The sequence below is a fragment of the Pseudorca crassidens genome, chromosome 4, assembly GCF_039906515.1.
Source record: "Pseudorca crassidens isolate mPseCra1 chromosome 4, mPseCra1.hap1, whole genome shotgun sequence".
Taxonomy (NCBI): Eukaryota; Metazoa; Chordata; class Mammalia; order Artiodactyla; family Delphinidae; genus Pseudorca; species Pseudorca crassidens.
In genome coordinates, this window is record NC_090299.1 from 86,072,503 (window position 1) to 86,087,681 (window position 15,179).

The 15,179-nt window shown below is 36.5% G+C and overlaps 1 pseudogene; it reads right to left on the reverse strand.

Moving 5' to 3' along the window:
* Positions 1 to 1,713: 1,713 nt before the first annotated feature.
* Positions 1,714 to 13,653, reverse strand: LOC137223021 (zinc finger protein 532 pseudogene; annotated as a pseudogene).
* Positions 13,654 to 15,179: the final 1,526 nt, after the last annotated feature.

A 15,179-nucleotide genomic window follows, 5' to 3' on the forward strand; every position in this document is an offset into this window, starting at 1 on the left:
AGCCATAAAAAGGAATGAAATTGGGTCATTTGTAGAGATGTGGGTGGACCTAGAGAGTGTCATACAGAGTGAAGTAAGTCAGAAAGAGAAAAGCAAATATCATATAATAATGAATATATGTGGTATCTAGAAAAATGGTACAGATGAACCAGTTTGCAAAGCAGAAATAGAGACACAGACATAGAGAACAAATATATGGATACCAAGGGGGAAAGGGGTGGGGTGGGAGGAATTGGGAGATTGGGATTAACACATATACATTATAGATACTATATATAAGATAGATAACTGATGGGAACTTACTGTATAGCACAGGGTACTCTACCTAATGCACTGTGGTAACCTAAATGGGAGGGAAGTCCAAAAGAGAAGGGATATATGCATGTGTGTGGCTGATTCATTTTGTTGTGCAGTGGAGGCTAACATAACATTGTAAAGCAACCATACTTCAATAAAAATTAATGAAAAAGATGAAATAAAAACTGTTTGGTGTGGCCTAAAAAAAACTGTGAGCAGAAACTAACACAACATTGTAAAGCAACTATACTCCAATAAAAAATATAAAATTAAATTAAATTTTAAAAAAAGTTGTGAGGAACCTATCTCTGCAGCTGTGTTTCAAATGTGCACTTTTATACTTAGACTAGGCACACTGAGGATAATGTTAAGGTAATGAAGCTTTCTTAATGTTATTGAGACCCATAATCACTTATAATTTATGTAGTAAATTTAAAAGTTAAAAAACACATTCTAAATTAGTTTCTAATTAATTCTAAAATTGTTCTAATTTAATTCTAAAGATTAAAAAGGGAATATCTTAACCTGTAATTAGTTAACAAACTAATATTTTTAATATTTGCAACATCCAAAATGGTTTAGTTGAATTTAGGAACTTCCACTGTTATTAAGAACTCTGTTTTAAAGAAACAGTAAAAGAGGAAATTAACCCTAAAAAACTCAAAACATTTTCCACCAGATACTGATATACACATGTAACAAAGATTATAAAATGTTATTCATTTAAATATATACAAACTCTTTTAAACTCAAATACTGTTTTTAACTCATCAAGTACATATATAAGATGAAGAAGGCACATTGAAAGAGAATATACTGCAACAGCCTAGACCATACTGTTAACTCGAATAAGCTGCAATTTTTTTGCAACAAAAATGCCTTGCCTTTTTCATTCCAACATGGACAGAGATTTTCCTTATAGGCATGTGAAAATTCATAAAGAGCAACTTCATTTAAAATGGAGTCAGAGGTCAGAAGGGAGAGCTCTCACACAGTACCACTTGGTCAATAACAGGAAGGACTCTCAATTACAGACCCCAACAAGAAGAGTCATCAACAGTTAAGAATTGTCAGTTACAGGTCTCAACAGGAAAGACGTACATTGCATCTCCTTCAGAAAATTGAACACCCCAGCAACTAAGCCGGTGAGAACATTTTCGCTCTGATTTCTCACTTTTGTCCAATGGGTTTTCCTTCAAAACAATCCCTCCCAACTTCTTCATTTTTCTCTATAAAATGACATTCCTTCCTTTTTCTCTATAAAATGACATTCCTTTCCTTTGTTTATTGGACTTGCCTATGGCTTTTCCTATAGCCTGCTTGTCAGGAATTGTAATTATTTGCTGTTCCCAGATAAACCCATTTGCTGGTTAAATTCCTGGCTGTTTTATTTTTTAGGTTAACAGACAACTGTAGCTATTTCTCAGTTGAACTCATTATTTTGGATTTAATAAAGATCATGTCATGTGTCCACATGTGAGTATTTAAGGCAGCGTCAGCTGCAAAATGTTTTGCGCACACTTCGCTTTATCTTTCTGACACTACACCATCAGATGATTTATCCTTGTGCCTAGGTTTGTTCTCTTGTGGGTTATCTTCCCCACACCCATTCTGTTTGGACACTGGCTGAAGTTACTTCAATTTGTTCACTATGCAGAGCTGCCTGAACAGAGAGACTTGGGACATATAACAGAGGCCACATTTGGGCACTGGTAAGAAGAATCATTCAATTTGTGTTACAGGTTGTTGTCATAGAATTGCAGGAGATTTTTCATTATGAAACTGCACACAGCACATTTGTGAACCTTAAAAACATTTCTCTTTAGCTTTTCCAGTGACTGGGTAATAGTTCCTTTGGGAGATATAAAATCTAAAACTGATTCTGAAACCAAGCAGGACCTTGGGGGGCTTTCCCCAGGATAGAGAACCCCATGACCCCTGCCTCTTGTTTGTAGAAAAACTGTTGGCCTCCTAGGCCTTCCTTGAGTTCCAAAGAAATTCAGTCAGAGAAGTGAGAAAATGCAGAAACAAAGGAAAATAGTCAAGTGAGACAAAACAATAATAGTTTAGACATAAAACAAATTCAAGGACTTTTAGCTCCTCCTCAAGGCTATAGATCATACCCTGAGACATATCCTTGAGTTGTTTTGCAAATATTAAAACCCTCACCGGGTGGAAAAAATTAACTGCATATTGACCACCAGCACAAAGACCACCCCAGACCAGGTGAAACCAGAAGGTTGATGAATGAGATTCCCAAAACATCATCCTGCTACCACACCAACAACTGATAAGAGAATTGTGCATGAGCTGATCACACACTCTGCGATCCTTTCCCTCATACTGTTTTTATTTTCCTTTTTTTAAAAAATAAATTTATTTATTTTTGGCTGCATTGAGTCTTTGTTGCTGCACGTGGGCTTTCTCTAGGTGTGGTGAGTGGGGGCTACCCTTCGTTGCGGTGTGTGGGCTTCTCATTGCAGTGGCTTCTCCTGTTGCAGAGCACAGCCTCTAGGCACATGGGCTTCAGTAGTTGTGGCACGTGGGCTCAGTACTTGTGGCTTGCAGGCTCTAGAGCACAGGCTTAGTAGTTGTGGTGCATGGGCTTAGCTGCTCTGCGGCATGTGGGATCCTCCCAGACCAGGGCTCAAACCTGTGTCCCCTGCATTGGCAGGTGGATTCTTAACCATTGCACCACCAGGGAAGTCCCATAATTTTTTTAAAAAACCGTTTTCTGAAAGTCATTAGGGAGTTCAGGTCTTTTGAGCATTAGCTGTCTCTTCTCCTTGTTGCCTTGCAATAAATGCTGTAGTCCACTTCATCACCAATGGGTGTCAGTAGATTAGCTTTTCTGCACATCAGGTGAATGAACCCAAGTTTTGTTCTGCAACAGTTTTTCCATTTTCTCCTTTGGAGTGGAAAACTTGGCATCTTCTTTTGTTTCTGTTTTCTTCTCATTTGTCACTTCTGTTCGTTATTTTTTTTAGAGTCTCTTGTTACAACTTTTTAGAGTACTTATATGTAATTATGTATTAGAATGATAATTTGTTTATTTAAAAATCTTCAACAACAATTATTTATAGATGTTATACACTGTGCTGTGCATTGTGATGACTGAGAGACAGTTCAGAAAGAATCCCTGCCTTTTTAAGTTTATAGTCTAAAAAAGAATATAGAAAAAGGAAACAGGCAAAAACCAAGGGAAAAATGATCATAAATGCTGTAAAAGAAACAAACAGGTTTGGAGAAGTGAGACCAATTTAGGTAAAAATTGTTGAAGTGGAAGTTTAATATCTGTCACCTCCTCCTATAAATGACTTTAATTTCCATGAAAAGAGGTGTCAGTACCTAACAGACTGTCTATTCCACTGTAAGTGCAAGGTAAATAAGTTGAATGAGAAAAATGAACGAATGGATGACTTACATTTATTAAATGTCTACCAATTTCACTGAACTGAGTTCGTTGTGTACATTATCTCATTTTATCCTTATAGCGACACTAAGCCATCCAGATTTTATAGGTAGTAATATTTTTATAGGTAATATGTATCTTGTCCAAAATCAGAGAACTTGTTACATGCTGGGCCATCTGATTCCAACATGGAGATGTGTGGCCAAGGTAATTAATCATTGGAGGTAATGGTTCTATAAAATTAGACTTATTCAGTACATAATAATATTCTTACTTCAGTCCTGTTCCATTTATTCTGTGCATTGACTTTTATTCACTTAAATTTTACATTTGAATGTAAGTAAATAATTGACTTTTATATGTATAATTTCTCCAAGATAAACATTTAAAAAACACTCTTTAAATTCAGTCATCATGTCCATAAATATTCTGTTATTCAAAGATTATATTGTGAGTTAATCTCTAACAGCTCATATATGAAATAAAATGGGAAGGAGAGAGAAGAAGAAAACGGTTAGTATATACAAATAACACATACATGTAACAAGAAAAGAGAAAATATCAAAGATACTTTAGTCCTCATTTCTGTAAATTGGTTATTATGTCATAGTTGATATCTGTGGTTTTATTCTTTAGTGCCCATCTCATACTTCCTTGTCTTCAGCCAGAAACTTCTCTGGGTTCTTTACCTGGAGGGGTGATCCAAATCTCCACTCCTACAAGGTGTGCTTCTTTAACCAACTTGCCTTATTTGGTTGCTGTTAGTGTTCCATTAAGATTTGCAACTTGGTTTTGAAGCAAAAGAGGCATTCCGGAGAATCCCCTGAGTTCAAGACATCGTCCTATTTATCTCCATTTTGTCACAGCAGCTAAACTTCCCCTTGATAATCAGAATGAGTCACTCCATACAATAGATTAACTTTTCTTTTTTTTTTGCCTTTTGGTTGAGAGGCAAAAAAAGCCCCAAGTGACTAGGTGGTAGTCTCATCTTCCAATTCAGTGGAACCATTATTGAGTCCCCTGGTGGAAATCAAATAAGAAGAACAAACCTGACTCCATATTGGACCCATTCCTTTAGCTCTAACCTTTGTGCTCTGTTGCCTGTGCTTAGTGATACTGGCTCTGTCCCTTTGTAAAAGAATGTTGCCTATAGCCTGGAATATACATAATAGCCCTTTCTCAAGGCTCTGCCTCCCAGGCTTGATCTTTAAAGGTATAAAACTTTTCATTCACATAGAGATAAAAAGTTGCAAAACAGAGAATAATATTTGTCTTTTTGGAGGTTTATAGGAATATTGTGACTAGACCTATGTGGACAGGTGCAAGAGCAAAGGATTATCACATCCCCTCTGGGTCTGGCCAGCACCAAGAAGTTTGCACCAACCAGCCACATCCAATTCTCTTTCAGTATAAAAGAAACCTGAATTCTAGCTTGAGTAAGATGGTTCTTTGGGACACTAGTCCACCATCTCCTCAGTCCTTGCCCCAACACGTCATCTTTCAATTTGTTGGCCTTTTGTGTGATGAACAGTACAAGTTTGGACTTGGTGACAGAAAGGTTCCCCATTGAGAACTGAGGTCAGTCGATGGAATGGGAAGCAAAAATTCTGCAGGTGTAAGAGTATAATCCCACTTCCACTTCTTGATTCTGGCACTTACGTATGCGGGATATGGGGAGATATCACTATATAATAGTCTCTGAATTAAAGCATACACTGCCTCCTATAAAACAAACAAAAAATCTTTTCAGGGTGTTGCCTTCCAAGTGTTGCTGTAACTCATCAGTGAGCCATTCCATCTTTCAATTAGGCTAGCTACTTCTGGGTGATGGGGCATATGTTAAAATCCATTGTAAACCCCATTCACTCTGTGCCTTGTCTATTCACTCTTTCCATGATGTCTTTAATGAGTGGAAGCTATTTGTTTTAATGTGCTTAAATTTATCATTTTTTCTTTTTTTATGATTAACGCTGTCATGGTCTCTATCATGTTCGCCATAGGGTCCGCATACAGCAGAACTGTTACAGGTGTTTGTGTAGGTGTGACTCTCTCCAGGTTCCTGGGAGGACTCCTACAGGGTCACTGAGTGGGTCCTTGGGCAGGCAGAACTAGCCCTGGACCACAACTGAGTGAGGCTGGAACAGGGTCACAGAGCTGCTTTTAAGGTTCACAGCCAGGTCCAAGATCTGAAGGCCTGCCTCTGGGGGCATGAATAAGGGTGTGTCCTGCCAGATCCCTGGGCAGGCATGACTGTGACTAGGAGGGATTGGAGCTGAATCAAAGGGGTTGCAGGACCTGCAGTTAGGTTGAGGTCAGGGAACCTGCCTCCAGGGGCACAGATGGGCATGACTCCCACTGGGTCCCTGGGCTGGCAGGAGTACATATAGACCACAGCTGCAGCTAAGGTTGGTTAGTTGAGGGGCTGAAGCTAGGTTATAGGGCTGCTTCAGGATCCGCAGTAGGGACCAAGATCGGCAGACCTGAGGCACGGGCAGGTGTGGCTCTGAGTCCTTTGGTGAATGATGCTCGTAGCAAGATGAAGGCCAATCAGGGCTCTAACCAAATCCATAGGAACATGGGGCTGTTTCCAGATCTGTAACTAGGATCATAGTTGGCCAGCCTACCACCAGGGTGCAGACCTACCAGACCTACCTTATTAAATGCAGCTCTATTTACAGTAGCCAGGACATGGAAGCAACCTAAGTGTCCATCGGCAGATGAATGGATAAAGAAGATGTGGCACATATATACAATGGAATATTACTCAGCCATAAAAAGAAATGAAATTGAGTTATTTGTAATGAGGTGGATGGACCTAAAGTCTGTCATACAGAGTGAAGTAAGTCAGAAAGAGAAAAAGAAATACCATATGCTAACACATATACATGGAATCTAAGAAAAAAAAAAGGTCATGAAGAACCTAGGGGCAAGACAGGAATAAAGACACAGACCTACTAGAGAATGGACTTGAGGATATGGGGAGGGGGAAGGGTAAGCTGTGACAAAGTGAGAGAGTGGCATGGACATATATACACTACCAAATGTAAAATAGATAGCTAGTGGGAAGCAGCCGCATAGCACAGGGAGGTCAGCTCGGTGCTTTGTGACCACCTAGAGGGGTGGGATAGGGAGGGTGGGAGGGAGGGAGATGCAAGAGGGAAGAGATACGGGAACATATGTATAACTGATTCACGTTGTTATAAAGCAGAAACTAACACACCATTGTAAAGCAATTATACTCCAATAAAGATGTTTAAAAAAAAAAAAAACATGGCCCTCCACAGTCTTGGGCTCCATAGGGGTTTCACCATCTAGATCCCAAATCTCCCACAAAAGCACTCTTGTTTGTGGATGACTGCCAAATTATTGTTGCTGTGGGTGGATATGAGTGAGGGACATCCTATTCTGCCAACCTGTTGACATCCCTTGCCTAGCAGTGAGCATTCTGTTAACTGAAATTTGAACCAAGTCTCTAAGATAGGTCATTCCTAATATAGCATACAGTAGCCTATTCTATTCTGTATTGAGCAAACTATATCTCTAGCATCATGTTCACATTCTAAGTTCTACAATCAAGATTTATATTTAAAAGCAGAATTCACTGTAGATCATAATTTGCTGCAGCAAAGAACAGCTAGAATGAGAATTTATTACAGATTAAAAATACAGGTGAAGCTCTATGGGACTTTTATGAGGAAAATAAGTGTTAGTGATTAAAGTTTGAAGCTTATCTACCATGAGGTGATGTTATAGAACACATTTAGAGAAAAGCTACCAAACAGCATAGGTATATTTTTTTCTCAAGCAATTTTTGTGGTATTTGTGGTTTGAATAAAGAAGATTAATCTTGATGCACATGATGACAATATTAGTTTCTGGGTATGGAAAAATGGTTTGAAAACAGATTTCTGTTTAAAGCCTGTCAGGGTAGACAATTTTATTATTTTACTTTTGAAGAGCAAAATTATTACCACAATATACATCCATTTATATCTCTGGACTTTAATGAATAAGGAATGTTTCAGATCCAGAAATGACCAACAATGTGAAACGAATTACAAAAACTGAGGTTTTCAGATCTTTCTCCTGTGGTTTGGTATTAATATAATGTAATATATTATATTATTATAATTACTTTAAAACACTTAAGTATAAACCTTCTGGAATTATGCATATTTAAGTGTATATGTGTGTGTGAGTATGTGTGTGTGTATTTCTTTTCATTGGTACCCTAACAGGTGTTACCTAACAAATGGCCTGTCATTTATTAGACTACAACCCAGAGGAAAATCCTAAAGTCACTTTAATTTTTCATTTGAAGAGCTTGACGCGCAGGCTCAGCGACCATGGCTCACGGGCCCAGCCGCTCCGCGGCAAGGGGGATCCTACCGGACCGGGGCACAAACCCGTGTCCCCTGCATCGGCAGGCAGACTCTCAACCACTGCGCCACCAGGGAAGCCCAACAATAAACTTTTGAGTAACTTTTTTTCTATGTATATACCTGAAGTTTAATAATTATGAAAGCACCTGGTTAGATTAGAAAAAGAAAATACAGTTTCTTATTCAAAACACAAGATCTCAGTTTTGTCTGGGTGCTAAACCTTACTAATAATTTTTTTTAAGTTATAGTAATTTAACTGTTTCATTTTTAATTGGCTAATTCTATAACTTATTTTATCCCTTACAGATGTAAAGAAAGGGAAAGTGAACTCCCTGAAGATTTTTTAGGCTAGACAGTTCTTTCTGTCTCTCCATATTCTGCTGGTTTTTTACTGGTTTCCAACTCCTTTTCTCACTCATGAATCTGTTGCTTCCTCTTTGCTCCAAAACATAGTACCTTCAGGAAAATCAACATATACTGGTTATGATGGCCTTCCATTATTTATGCTTTTTTCAACAGACTGTGATACGTATTAATAGCAGTACTGCTGTCTCTCAACTGGAAAGATCATGAAGTTTTATTTTTAATGTCACATAGATTCTTTGGTAACTGTTATGCATACCAGTAGATAAACCTCAAAGTTAATTTTAAAATCTTATATGGACAAGACAAAGAATGCTAAAATTATGACCAGGAGTCACTGTTGCCCTCAGTTCTAAGAGTTATTTTTTTAAAAAAGAAGAAGGAAAAAAAAAGAAGGAAAAGAAATAGGGTTAATGAGAATAAATATATCAGAACCGTTTGGAGATTTGTTGGTTGAAAGTGTTTTAGCACACCACCAGTCCTGAGAATTTTGCATTAAGAGAGTCTTACACAATTTTGGCAGCTCTGAGGTGTTCTGTGTTTTCAAAATATAGGATTACCATCACTGTCTATTTTTTACCAATTGGAAACTTTAGATTTTCTTTGGTAATTACAAATTATACAGATTCCAAGTTTTATGAAACATTTGAATCTACCGTGAAAATGCCTATTTCTGGTTTTCTGCTCCCCAAATCTTATCAATACAGGTAACTAACTGGTAATTACCATATGATACAAACAAAGGCCTTTTCTTTTTTTCTATTTCAGTGAGGCCCTACATTTTTCATGATACAATTTAAGGATATTTAGCTTATGGATCTGTTTTAAGAAACTGATCTGCAAGGAATAATTGTATATAATGTTATTTAGATTTATTTAAAACTCATTTAAGAGAAGGATGTCTGAATGTATTTATCAGAATATATGGAAAACATTGCAAAGAGATGAAAGTCAGTTATATTATCCCATCCATTAGAAATAACCAGTATAACTAAACATTAAAAAAAAAATTCCTGTTTAGAATACTTTAGGATAGATATCTTTCTTAAAGGCCCAAGAGGGTAACTTTGTGATATTTAAAGGGCTTAAATTTTAGGAAGCAAGATAAATGGCCTTTTTAAACCAAGCATTTTATATAGGAAAAGCATTTATTTTTCATTTTAAAGCTATCAAATAGGTATGATATCCATACTTTAGAAATGAGCAAAGATGTTTGCTGTGATACTGGATATTACAGCTCCTGCAGTCATTCTTTCCATTTTTAAGGGTGTATTCTAGCAGTGGAAAGCATCTAGCATGTCAATGATTGTACTAATTCAGAAAAAACCCATTAATATTAGTTTTCATTTTTTTGAACTTTAAGTTTTTGAGAAAAGGGTACAGTTGGAGGTTATCACCCACAAATATATTTAAATGGGTATTTCTTACTTTGATTTAAAGTAATCTTATTAATTTCTATTTTAAATACATAGTTATATATTTAGTTACATTGCCAGTTTTTAAAGTTCTCAATTTCAGTGAGACAAAGTATACTAAAATGTTTAAATAGCTACATTCATTCTTACATTTTAACATTTCAGCAACCATTCTGGCTTACGGAACTTGCATTCTGGTTCCATGTTATGACACATGCCCCTTGGTTTTAAAAACAAAAAAAACCCTTCCATTTTGTTAAACTATTTTACCAAGTGGAATGAACCAGCCAGCACATCTAATGTACTTATCTACTTATCATTGGTGACTCTGTTACCTTCTAACTACTGAACCAGTCTCTCCTGATGTATAAATGATTCCCTGGGAGACTTTGGAAGCTGTATTAACTCTTTCAGTCTTTTATTTTATCTCTTATTATTTTTTTCTCATAATTAATCTAAATAGAAGGCAGTTATCTAGTTTAGTGGCTATTACTTTGAAGATTCTCAGATCATGTTTTAGTTTCTTTTAGCTTTGTAGCCCCTGAGAAATACATTACTTTATAATGTAATGGCAATTTGTACTAGTATACCACACAGAGAGAATTATTCTTATTATTTGATGAATGAACAATCTCAAAATTATAATATTGTAACTGAAAGGACTTTGAGATTTAAGGAACTGATGAAAAGAATTAGAAACTTTTGTGTAGTACTTACTCTATTTTCAGTCATCTGCAAAATGTGAAGTTATAGCTTTGGAATATAGATCCAGGTGAGGGAAAAAACTAGTAAAATTCACATCTGGAAAGTACCCAAAGTTGCTAAAAGGTAGTAAATGTGGTTTTCAGTGTAAGTTATTGACATAAGATGATTTATTTATAATATATTTAGATTTTGAAAGTTACTGAGAGAAATATACATACAAACTAGATTTTCTTTTCTGAATCAGTGGAACAGAATTGCGGGGGAGCTTTATTACAGTAACCATGTCTATGAAGAATATTTACATCTAAGCCTACTCCTATAGGCTTTAAGCTCAAATCATCAGAATTTAAATTAAGTTATTCCTTATTTTGCCTATACCCATTTTTTTCTTTCAGTGTCATTTTTGCTTGACAAAATGTTGGTGACATAGTGTACTTTTATTTGGTAGGTCCTTGGCAAGAATAATTTGCCAAAAGCAATAATGGCTCAGATTAACAATGAAGTGGAATTGAACCAATTTCCAGCTTCTACTAAGGAGCAGACATTCTATGGGTATTTCATTTTTAGATTATAAGTATGTTAAGATTTATTAATGGAGAGTTAAGCCTATGTCAGATTATGGGAGGAAGACTGTTAGTGACATCATAGTTGTACTTTTATTTTCTAACTTCAAACTCAACTAATACAGTTAGATATTTCTACTACATCATAGTGATTATATTTTTATGATAAAAAGGTAATATTTCCATATCTTTACAAATTGTCTCTGCAGAGATGTCAGGCGATGATGTTATTGGCATCTCGATTTGGCAGTATCCAAAAAATGAGACTGCCTTAAAGTATATGTGCTACTTCGGTTACGTATCTCTCTCTGCCTAGGGCCTAGGCCAGTTCCAACGAATACCAAGATCTCGTACATAATAGTTTATAAAGAATTTAAGCGTTCAGACAGTTGGTTGAAAACAGAAAACTTAACAAAATTTTTTTTAAACTAAAATTTTTAAATTTCAGTTTGAAGTGCCTGGTTTATAAAATCAGATTCTTTGATTATTACCTTTCTCTTTTAAACTGAATAATTTTGCTGATTAAACTTAAAGCCCTAGGCTCAATTGTGATGATTTATTGATAAAATTGCTTCTTGAGGATTTGAGGTCCTACAGTGTCATGACGTTTATTAAATTGTCCTTGTTTTCCCAAATACTGGTCTAACCATATCAAGACATCACTATTCAATTAAACAAGTTAAGAAATCATCCTGTAAATGAATGTTTAAGTTACTAAATTATATCATCTGCTGTGGAAGTATCAATGTTCCCTACATTAAGAGGCGCTGTCATCTCCTCAAAACACATGCTGTTTCCTTGGTATTAGCGGAGACTGTGTTCATTTAAAGATGGGAAACCTTTCATGCAGTTCCTAGAAACACTTGTTTTTTCTAGAAAGAAACTTTTCTATGATTAGTTTATAATTATGTTTTCTCTAAGTGCTTTCTTTTATTTCAGTTATCAATTTAATTTTCAAGTTGACAAATGCTACGTAAAGTCTTTCATACTGAGACTGGTCCATTAAATTATTGAAAGTTGCACTGCTCTTCATCTTTCAGGTGTCTGAAGTGAATGCCATCAGGTGTTTGGAAGGAGTAAGATGATAAACTTTATTCATTTTCCTTATACAAAGCGATGGCTTCTAATGCTTATATTTCAAGTCTTTTTTTTTAAAGACAACAACCCTAACAGAGTAAAATTTGCATTATCTTCATGGCCGTATGCGTTTCAGGACACCTAGGAGCCTCGCCTGGGCACCCTATTCCCATCCAGAACGCTGAGTACCCCCAGGCCCCCCTGGACCTGATAAGCAACATCCAGGCCCGTAGCCCTTCAGAGCCACTCTGTGTATGTCGAGTGTAGGGCAACACACTGAAATCTTTCTTGGGACAGCTTGAAAACCCCAGCACTCCCAGAGGTTCACGAACACCATTCTGGCAGGTCCACCATGCCGTGGAAATCTGACTCATTGCCCTAATCTGAGCTGCACTGAGAAAAACACTCGGCTTGGCATTCCATCTAGGACCTCTTGCCTGAATTCACCCTGCCTCCGGGAGAAAGTTGGCTTGCGTTCCTACTGCATCTAAAGCCCAGTTCTTCGTGTGACTCTGCAGGCTTTTGAAGAACCACAGGCCTGTAGGCCTAGCTAGGGCGTTCCTTCGTTGGGGCAGTTCAGGTCCCAATAATGTATTTGATTTTTTCTGTTGTTGCTGGTGCTTCCTGTTGCATCAGCTAGAGATTGTCTGTCTTTTTGTAGGGTACCCTTGTGACACTTATGCCCAGTTAGAAAATACTATATGGCTTCTTTGGGCCTCTGCTATCTTTTCAAGAGCCATTTTATAAAAATCCTAGGTAGCCTATTTTAGTATGTAAATATATATATACATGTGAGAGATACTTTTAGAACAGACTTTTTTTTTACTTTAACATTCCTGAATTCACATTTTTAAGATTAAACTTAAACTTTCCAGAATTTATATTTGCCTTTTTCCACAGCAGTGTAATAGACCATAATTCAGCAATAGAAGAAATTGATGTCTGGTTAAAGGAAACAGATGTGAAGGGAAAATAACTGTTTTAATGTAACAGAAATGAATTTTTAAATAAAATTATTTTGTTTCATAATTTTGTATTTGCTGCTACAGTTGCTCAATATTTTATAGAGCTAACATATAAATCTGGCTCCATTCAAAAACTGGAGTACTTTCTAATACCGCTAGCCTAGGAGGAAACTGTGCACCAGTCTTCCAGATGGGTGACTGATGGCCTTGTTTAGCTGATGCATACTTTAAAATTCACCTATAGCCCAACATCAAGGAAGTTTGGGAGAAACTTTTATCTTTATAGTTATAGAATTATGATTCTTTTTGGGCACTGGCATTTTGTGAAAGCTTTGGGGGAGGGAGAGTGAGGCTGGGGAAGAAATGTGAATTATGTAGAAGGGTGTTTTCATGTTTTCTACCCTGTCCTAGAACGAGTACAACTTTCTTACCTGTGTCAGGTCCTAGTTCACCAGCTTTGTATCCAGTGATCATCTCATACAAGTTTGGCTATACTTGGTGATAGTGCCCATAGCTAAGTTATTTGGCATGTTTGACTTTCAACAGTAACAAAAATGGTTTTGGATTTTGTTTTATTTCCTAAAAATATATACAATGTCAGAACTTCACATTTTATATACTAGTATCTGGCTATTAGTATTTTACAGGAACCATAGTTCTTGGTGACTATATATATATATATATATATATATATATATAGTGTGGGCAAAAAAATTCGTTCAGTTTTTTCTGTAAGATGGCTCCAATAGCACTTAGTTGCCTTTAACTTCATTCAAAACAATTTTGTTAGATTGCATGTGACAGCTGTCATATCAGCGTGCATTTAAAAAAAGACATCAAAATTGGTGAATTTTTGTGTAGCCATTGTAATATTGAAAAGGGAAGAAAAGAAACAACATTTTTGGCATATTACGTTTATTATTTCAAGAAAAGTAAAAACATAACTGAAACGTGAAAAAAGATTTGTGTAGCATGTGGAGAAGGTGCTGTGACTGATCGAATGTGTCAAAAGTGGTTTGTGATGTTTCGTGCTGGAGATTTCTCACTGGACAATGCTACATGGTAGGTAGACCAGTTGAAGTTGATACTGATCATATTGAAACAATAATTGAGAAAAATCAACGTTATACCATGAGGTAGATAGCCAACATACTCAAAATAGCCAAATCAGGCGTTGAAACTAATTTGCACCAGCTTGGTTATATGAATTGCTTTCATGTTTGGGTTCCTCATAAGTTAAGCTGAAAAAACCTTCTTGACCATATTTCCTCATACGATTCTCTACTGAAATGTAATGAAAACGTTCCCTTTTTAAAACAAATTGTGATGGATGATGAAAAGTGGATACTGTACAAAAATGTGGAACAGAAGAGATCATGGAGCAAGAGAAATGAACCACCACCAACTACACCAAAGACCAGTCTTCACCCAAAGGAGGTGACATTGTGTGTATGGTGGGATTGGAAGGGAGTCCCCTATTATGAGCTTCTCCTGGAAAGCCAAACGATTAATTCCAACAAGTACTGCTCCCAACTAGACCAACTGAAAATGGCACTCAATGAAATGTGTCCAGAATTAGTCAACAGAAAACGCATAATCTTCCATCAGGATAACTCAAGACCGCATGTTTGTTTGATGACCAGGCAAAAACTGTTACAGCTTGGCTGGGAAGTTCTGATTCATCTGCTGTATTCACCAGACATTGCACCTTCAGATTTCCATTTATTTCGGTCTTTACAAAATTCTCTTAATGGAAAAAATTTCAATTCCCTGGAAGACTGTAAATGTCACCTGGAACTGTTCTTTACTCAAAAAGATAAAGAGTTTTGGGAAGATGGAATTATGAAGTTGCCTGAAAAATGGCAGAAGGTAGTGGAACAAAAGTTTGAATACGTTGTTCAATAAAGTTCTTGATGAAAATGAAAAATGTGTCTTTTATTTTTACTTAAAAAACCGAAGGCACTTTTTGGCTCACCCAATATATATACATACATATGTAT